The following is a 9401-nucleotide window of genomic DNA, read 5'->3' as shown; positions in this document are numbered from 1 at the left end:
TATGTTTAATAAGATAAACATAACAATAAAGGGTCTACTGACAGGCAGGAGCCGCAAACAGAGGACTACACAAACCGGATGGTTTGCTAAAGATTGACCCAAGCTTTGTCCACACTAAAATTGGCTTTAGCGGCAAAACTAAGAGATGTGGTACATATTAGGGAAAAGCGCCACAATTACAAGATCACCCTAGAGGCACGGAAAAAAGAACTACAAAATGAAGCTTGGTATAATTTAGATATGGCTGTGACCACAAAAAATAACAAACTATTTTGGGAGATTATTAACTGCCCGTTTTTAAAACATGATAACATACCCGTAATAACTTCCCATGTTAACTGCAATGCATGGATAGATCATTTTTCAAAGGGTTTTAATTTGGATGGGCTGATTTTAGATTCCGAAATGGACCCTAATGGTAAATGGACGATTATTCTGCTATCTATTGGTTTGGATGAGGTCCAGGAGGGTTTAGAAAAGAGCAATGGTGGCAAAGCCCCGTGCCCCGATGGTGTGCCCGTGGACTTATACAAGCATGAGATGAACCTATATGCACCCATTCTAACACGCTTTTTCAATGCTGCAATTGAAGTGAACCTTCCACTCACTTGGGGCCAATCTATTATTATAACCCTTTTTAAAATAGGCTCCAGGACAGAGGCATGCAATTATCGTCCCATCTCCCTTCTTGACTCGTTGATTAAAGTATCTGAAAGAGACACGTTAGTGATAGATTCCTTACCTTAGAATATCCCCAGGCGTCAGACTGGATCCGGAAATTTTTGCGTAGCAATACCCCTGCGCGTCGGTAGGCGTCTTCTGCGGCTCCGCGTCCGTCGTCGGCGTCGTTAGCGCTGGAATGACGTCGTCGGAGTACTTAGACGCCACCCATGCGCGCTGACGTCAGTTCTTCTTTTTTCCGCGCCAGCTAGCGCAGATCCAGAGAAGCTCTACCCCAGTCACTTTTTGACTGAACTTTTTGATCTTTTGATCACTCTTTTTCTTCGAGTCTTCGACTCTATCGGTGCCGGTAGGGATGCCCGGGTTCAAGCCCTGCTCGAAGTGCGATCGACTGATGTCGGTCACGGACCCCTATCGCCGGTGCCTGAAGTGCTTAGGCCTCGATCATGACGATCGAACCTGCTCCGACTGCCGGGCCCTGACGTCGAAGGCTAGGTGGGAGCGGTCCTGCAAGCGTCTCGAGCTGAGGCAGTCGGCCCGCGCCGCTCCAGGTCCGGGTCCCGGTCCCACGGGAGGTAGAGGGACAGGTCGCGAGGTCAGAGTCATCGAAGCTCCGGGAGTGGACACCGGCCGTCAGGTTCCAAGTCCTCAGGTAAGAGGCATGAGAGGTCGGAGCGACGTCATCGTTTCTCCGACCCACCCCGATGCTCGCACGAAGCGGCCGGGGGCTCGGGCGACACCGCCCACGCGGCTCCGCCGGAGTCGCAAGCGTCGCCGCCTGCCCCACACCTTCGGGTCCCTGTGCACGGTGCGACGCCGGAGGAGATCGAGCGGTACCTCATGGCCATGAGGACCCTCCCTCCTCAGTCGGTTCCCGTGGCGCCTTCGGGCCCAACGGTTCCGTCTGGAGGTTCTAACAGGTCGGGTGCTTCGGCCCCGACGCTGTTGGGTGCTTCGGCCCCGGCGCCGCCGGCGACTTCGGTCTCGGCGCCGCAGGACCTCACCGGATCTGGCTCCGGATCCGGGGCGTCGCCGGTCGACCTTACGACCTCACCAGCGCTGTGCCCACAGGTGTCGCCCCCGGCGCCCACTGCGGGTGCCGTCACCAATGTTTCCTGCGGTCCGACTCAGGCGTCGGAACGGCACCGCTGGGCGCCGATTCCGTCGGCCTTTGGAGATTTTTATCTCCATGAGGAGGCCCTGTCTACTAATCCTGGTTTACAGGACACAGGTGACGAGGAGGATTGGGAGGGGTCCGAGGACCCTCTGGCACAGGAGTGCCAGTCTCAACAGGACTGGACATATGAGCTTGGGGAGGCCAGTGGTATTGACACATCACCAGACACTGGATTTGTTTCCCCTCCGACTGTGGCTTCGGAGGAGGGATCAAGATATAGCGTAGTGTTGACGAAGGCAGCCAAGGCCTTAAACCTTGAGCTCCCCGTCGCGGCCGTGAGGACTAACCTCCTCACTGAGGTCCTCAAACAGCAGTCAAGCTCGGCCGAGCCTCTGCTGCCGTTCAATGAGGCCTTGTGTGACGTTCTTGTGGGCACTTGGTCCAAGCCCGCCACGGGTCGGCCTGTGGATAAGAACGTGGCCAGACGCTACCGCCCCGCCCCGGGCGACCCATGCTTTTTTGTCCACTCACCCCACCCCCGAGAGCCTGGTCATCCAGGCCTCCAATTCCCAGACCGCATTCCCGTCGGCCCCGCCCGACAGGGAATCCAAGAGATATGAACAGTTCGGGAAGAAGGTGTTCTTGTCTGTTAGCCTAGGGCTGCGGTCTGTTAATACCGCCTGTCTCTTGGGCTGCTACACCCACACTTTGTGGGACACGGTTGCGGACGTGCTGCCACAATGCCCGGAGGAGGTCCGGGCTAAACTCGCCCAAACCCTTGCGGAGGGGCGAGATGCGGCGCGTTATTCCATTCGGTGTGGGCTGGATACAACGGACTCACTGGGCAGGGCGATGGCAACGACGGTGGCGGTTCGACGCCACGCCTGGTTGAGGTCCGCCAACTTCTCGGCCGATGTCCAGGCCACTCTTCTGGACATGCCGTTCGATGGCCGTCGCCTCTTCGGCGACAAGGCAGACCATGCGCTGGAACGTTTCAAGGACTCCAGGGCTACGGCCAAGTCCTTGGGCCTCTCGGCCCCACGCCAGCAATCGGGTGCCTTTCGCTCCTTTCGTGGCCACGGAAGGGGCGCCCCCACACGTGTTGCCAGCCACGCGCCGCAGAATATCCAACAGCGCGGTGGCGGCCCTGGGAACCGCCGTGGCGGTCGAGGCCAGTCCACACCTCCCTTCACAGCACCCGCCTCAAAACCTTCCTAGTCCGAGTTTTCAGGCCCATGTGACGCCTGTGGGAGACAGGGTCGCCATCACCTCTCCCACTGGCGCACTATCACATTGGACAGGTGGGTGCTGCAGATCGTCCGGAGGGGCTACTCCCTCCCCTTCGAGGCGACCCCTCCATCCATGCCACCGCAATGCCACCGCGTGTCGGGGGATCACTTGCAACTTCTGCAAGAGGAAGTCACGGCCCTCTTGACCAAGGGGGCCATCGAGCGTGTTTCTGGGCCAGAAGTAGAGTGTGGATGTTACTCCCACTACTTTCTGGTACCTAAGAAGGGCAAAGGGGGCCTACGCCCTATCTTGGACCTGCGGAACGTCAACGGCTTCCTCCGGAAGGAGAAGTTCAAGATGCTGACTTTGGCTCAGGTCCTAGCTGCCCTGGACCCGGAAGACTGGCTGGTAGCGTTGGACTTGCAGGACGCTTATTTCCACATCCCCGTCCTGCCGGCCCACCGGCGTTACCTGCGGTTCACGGTAGGCCAAGAGCACTTTCAGTTTACCCTGCTCCCATTCGGCCTTACCAGCGCCCCACGAGTGTTCACGAAGGTGATGGCGGTGGTCGCAGCTCATCTGCGCAGGTTAGGGGTGTCAGTCTTTCCCTACCTAGACAACTGGTTGTTGAAGGCGGGCTCGCCCCAGGTAGTCGTCAACCAACTATGGCCGACCTCCTGTACTTGCTGGGGTTCTCCATCAATGTGCCAAAGTCACACCTGTGTCCCTCTCAGAAGCTCCTCTTCATCGGAGCGGTTCTCGACTCGGCGCAGTTTCGGGTTTACCCGCCCGAACAGCGGGTTCAGGATATACAGGCTCTGATTCCCATCTTCCAGCCGTTATCCCGAGTCTCGGTCAGGTTGACGCTGCGGCTTCTGGGGCTGATGGCCTCCTGCATCCTTCTGGTGCATCACGCCAGGTGGCGGATGCGGGCTCTGCAGTGGGACCTAAAGTTTCAGTGGGCCCAGCATCAGGGCAACCTGTCCGATCATGTCTTGATCTCGGAGGGCAGTGGTGGCTCACGGACCGCGACTGGATCAGTGGCAGATCCCTCTCCCTACCCCACCCGGAGCACGTGGTTGTGACGGACGCGTCCCTCCAGGGCTGGGGAGGCCATATGGGAGAGGCGGAGATCAGAGGCCTCTGGTCTCCGGCGGAGTCCCGGCTCCATATCAACATGTTGGAGCTGCGGGCGATTCGTCTAGCACTGAAGGCATTCCTCCCCTCTGTCCGGGGGAGTGTAGTGCAAGTGTTCACCGACAACACCACCGCCATGTGGTACTGCAACAAACAAGGCGGAGTGGGGTCGTGGACCCTATGCCAGGAGGCTCTGCGCCTATGGCAATGGCTGGAACATCAGGGCGTGACCCAGGTGGTTCAACACCTGGCAGGCTCTCTGAATGCCAGGGCAGACGAACTCAGCCATCGGTGCATGATGGATCACGAATGGCGTCTGAACTCGGACGTGGCGCAAGGTCTCTTTCAGCAATGGGGAGAGCCTTGGTTAGATCTATTCGCCACAGAAGAGAACGCGCAATGTCATCAGTTCTGCGCGTTGGAATTTCCAAGGCGGCACTCGCTTGGAGACGCTTTTCGTCGCGAGGAGTTGCGGTCTATTGTACGCCTTTCCGCCTATACCACTTCTGCCCAGAGTGCTGAAGAAGATCAGGCGTGACCGGGCCCAGGTTATCCTTGTGGCTCCGGACTGGGCACGAAGATACTGGTATCCCGAGCTACTCAGCATGTCAGTCGATCCCCCGATTTGTCTGCCTCTTCGGGAGGACCTTCTGTCGCAGCAGCAGGGGACGGTGCTGCACCCGAACCTGTCCAGTCTCCACCTACAAGCTTGGAGATTGAGCAGCGACAGTTGAGGCCATTTGACTTGCCTCCTGAAGTCTGTGATATCATTCTGGCAGCCAGGCGTCCCTCCACAAAGTCGGCATACGCCTGCAGGTGGAACAGATTTGTGGCATGGTGCACAGCAAAGGCTGTGGATCCTCTCTTTGCACCCCTTTCTGAAGTGCTGCTCTTCCTTCTTTCCCTTGCCCAGCAGGGCTCTGCTCTGGGCACTCTTAAAGGGTACCTTTCTGCTCTTTCCGCCTTCTTAAGGCTACTTGATCAGCCTTCCTTATTCAAGTCCCCCATTGTAAATAGATTTCTGAAGGGCATCACACACATGTTCCCTCCTGTTCCCTTTGTGATGCCCCAGTGGGACTTGAATCTTGTTCTCACTTATCTGATGTGTGCTCCCTTTGAGCCGCTCCATAACTGTCCTCTCCGTCTTCTCACATTGAAGACTGCTTTCCTGGTCGCCATCACCTCTGCCAGGAGGGTGAGTGAGCTCCAGGCTCTTTCTTCTACTCCACCTTCCTTATCTGTTCATCCAGACAAGGTGGTGTGCGTACACGACCTTCCTTTCTGCCCAAGGTTGTCACAGCCTTCCACATCGGGCAGTCCATTACTTTGCCCACCTTCTTTCCGCCTCCGCATCCCTTGAAAGAGGAAGAGAGGCTCCACCGTCTAGATCCAAAACGTGCGCTCTCCTATTACCTAGATCGCACACGCCAATTCCGGGTGGATGACCAATTCTTTATTGGTTACATGGGCGCGAAGAAGGGAAAGGCAGTACACAAGAGGACCATTTCACGGTGGATCATCTTGTGTATTCAGGCATGTTACTCCAAGGCCAAAAAGGAGCCCCCTGCTGGATTACGGGGTCATTCGCCTCGTGCCACGGCAACAACAACTGCCCTGGGCCGAGGAGTCCCCTTACAGGACATTTGCCAGGCAGCGACGTGGGCCTCGCTGCACACGTTCGCAAGACACTACTGCCTGGACAGTCAAGTCCGGAGGGATGGCTTCTTTGGTCGTTCGGTCCTCCAGGACTTTCTGGTGTGATATTGGTTCGCAGACCCACCACCGGGGTTGATATTGCTGAGGTATCTATTCTAAGGTAAGAAATCTATCACTAACGTGTCTCTTTCAGATGCACAAGTTACTACTTGTGTAACGATATATCTGTAAGAGACATTAGTTAGTGATAGATTCCTTACCGACCTACCCATCCTCCCCGTTGTGCGAACCGATATCTAGGGTTAAGGTCATCCCCTTTCAGGGCCCTAGTTTCATGGCACCAGTGTTGGTTCTATCATGGCTCTCCGTATCTGGCGCAGAAAAGCTGTGTATCAGAACGGACGTCAGCGCGCATGGGCGGCGTCTAAGTACTCCGACGACGTCATTCTGGCGCTAACGACGCCGATGACGGGCGCGGAGCCGCAGACGACGCCTACCGACGCGCAGGGGTATTGCTACGCAAACATTTCCGGATCCAGTCTGACGCCTGGGGATATTCTAAGGTAAGGAATCTAACACTAACTAATGTCTCTTACAGATATATCGTTACACAAGTAGTAACTTGTGACTAAGTAGAATCCTCTTAGATAGATTAGAAATATGGGCAGAGGAGGAAACCATTTTATCGCTGGTACAGTACGGGTTCAGAAGGGGGATGGGTACAATGGAGCAATGCATAAACCTTGATCTCATTATTAACAAATACACAATAGTAAAGGAAGGAAACCTTTGTTTATGTTTTGCGGATTTAATTTCTGCTTTTGATTTAGTTGAACATTCACTTTTATGGCCTATTTTATTGGAAATGGGTGCACCAAAGGAGGTTATATATTTCCTGGCAAGATTGTACGAAAGATTGACGTGTAAAGTGCGCTTCGGCCCTGCCGGTGAGTGCACCCCGTTTTTTAAAGTCAAAAGAGGCATTAGGCAAGGTTGCGTTTTAGCACTGCTTTTATTTTCTTTCTTTATTAATCAGATAGATTCAATTCTCAGAATGACCGCAGCGGACGCACCCCTAATTGATGACAAGCCTATCCCAATCCTGTTGTACGTAGACTATGCTGTCCTTCTATCACGCACCCAAAACGCCTCATTGATAAATTTCAGATGTTTATAGCCAGCAGGAAATTGCTAATTAACAAAGATAAAACTTTTATAATGTCATGTGGGAAGAAGACAAAGCAAAATGGGACCTTCTATTTAGAAAACGTAAAGTTAGAAACTGTTAAGAAATTCTGCTATCTTGGCATTACATTTTCTGGAGACGGGGGCTGGACAAACTAGCAAGAGAGTGTACGGCTAAAACTGGTCAGGAATACTAATATTGTTTTTAGATTTGCCACCAAATTGGGGAGTCGTAGAATAAAGGATATGCTTTATATTTATAACACAAGGTGTCTGACTTCTGCACTATATGGGGCAGGCGTATGGGGGCATCACACCCACAGCGGTAAGATGATCCAACACCAAGAGAATTTATTTTTGAACCGCCTGCTGTGCACCCCTGCATCTGCCTCCATTGAGCTCATTCACAGGGAAGTAAGCCTACATCACATCAGGGATTTAGCAGGCCTGCGTCCGCTGACTTTACGCGGTCTATATGTGTAGGAAGGTGGATATCTGACTATGGTTACCCCCAAACTTTTTGCCTGGTGTTTAGCTGGTTTTTTACTTAGTTGGCCTGGGATCCTGCTATTCAGGGCCCCAGGCTGATTGCTCTCTCCTTAAAATGGACTCCTTATGAGCCCCTGTAGTAGAGTACCATAGGTACCCAGGGCATAGGTGTAGCCAAGGCCTACCAGGGGCTGCAGCATGTATTGTGCCACCCCTGGCCTGGCCTCCATATTTGACACAACTGGCTGATCACTCAGCTGGGGTAAGTTGGTGTAATCACCTCTTACTTAGGTACAGTATGCCTGTGCCTAACCCTAAACTGGACACATATGTTCCTATCAGCCACTCCTATGGAAGGCCTCATCAATCCTGGAGGCAGAGTGCTTGGAAATATGTGAGATGGTGCTCTAGCATGAGCTGAGCCTGTCTGCAGCTGTCGGGAACCACTCCCTAAGCTGTTCCGGGATATTGCCATACCATATACTCTTAAGTGCATTATAATCCTCGCGGTTAAATGCTATCTTTGGTTTGGCTTTATCAAAACATGTCGAGTAAGGTGTCATACGAATTGGAATACTATCCCCTCGCCAGTTCTGGCGACGGGATAGCATTCCACCCTTCTAGAGGGACACGACATGTGTGTAGCCTTAACCCCGGTTAAAGTTAAACAGAGCCTCAGCATCACAAAATGGATGCTGCCACCACAGACACATGTCTGACCTCCTGCTGCTGGGAGTCCTTCCAGCGAGGAGGGCCTGGACAAAGGGTTTCCTGCCTGGGGAGGTGCGAGCACCACCCCAGACAGGGTTTTGTGTTTTGGGTAGGACAGGGCTAAATAGATTGAGACATGCCTGGGGCACACAAGGTGTCCCTGTGCATAAGCCAGCCCAAACCGGTTCTGGGGCTTTCCAGCCCCAGTCCTGGCGAGGAGCTGGACAAAGGAGAGGGGGTGTAACCACCCCCCTTCCTGGTCCCACCCATAGGGGAGGGACCTAGCAGGAGATCCACCCCTCAGATTGGAATAAGAGTGGGAGCAGTGCCATTGCACAGCAGATCATCCTGAAATCAACTTGAAACAAAGAAGAAGACTGGACTTCGACATTCTGCTGCTCAGAAGACTGAAGAGAATCTCCCTTGTGGCCTAGGAGTGGCCACCCTGTGAACACAGGTATCACCCAGCACCTCGACGTCTGCTTTGCCGCCGCCTCCCGCCGGAGCCCGAGTGCAGAGCCTGACAAGACCCAGCTTCCCAGACTTCTCTCAGCCCGATCCACAGTCCCTGCAAAGAAGGGACCCGTGGAGGCACCGAGAGACGTGGGAGTGGCCATCTTGAAAGACCCCCGAGACGCTGACTGCGCAGCACCCGAGGCACCCTCGACTCTGTGCTTTGGGGTTTAAGAAGCCCTGCAACCGGGCAGCATTTGCACCAAAGATCAGCCCTCCAGCATCTCCACGATCTGCGTGGGGCCCTTTTGTTTTGTGCCACTCGACTCGCCATCCCGGCCGCTTGTCACGTGGTTAGCGGCCATCTTGGCGACGAAACCTACGATTTACACCGTGGGTCTGGTTGCTCCAGACCTGCCCTCGCTCCTGTAGAAAGGGGTACCCGCTCTGACCTTGCTGGTCCGAGTAATAAGCCTTTTTCACTTTCCCCGTGGCTTGCATTAGCCAAGGCTTGTTTGCTTCAATCGAGTTGCCGGCACCACCATCAGCTAGAGCCTTCGAGGGACAGTTGGTGATCGACTCCTGGACGTCCTTGACCTCTTCGTGTCCACGCAGCTGCAGAGAGAAGCAACCCCTGATCACCTGTTTGCACCCGACTTTGCCTGGTTCCAATCTGGTTCCACGGTGGTCACTGGTCAGTGACTTTGAACATTGTCCCTTCTGCTTTCAGGTCTTCACCACT

This window comes from Lissotriton vulgaris, chromosome 5, assembly GCF_964263255.1.
Source record: "Lissotriton vulgaris chromosome 5, aLisVul1.2, whole genome shotgun sequence".
Classification (NCBI taxonomy): domain Eukaryota; kingdom Metazoa; phylum Chordata; class Amphibia; order Caudata; family Salamandridae; genus Lissotriton; species Lissotriton vulgaris.
The sequence above is the reverse complement of the archived record's forward strand: the minus strand, read 5'-3'. Positions refer to the sequence as shown.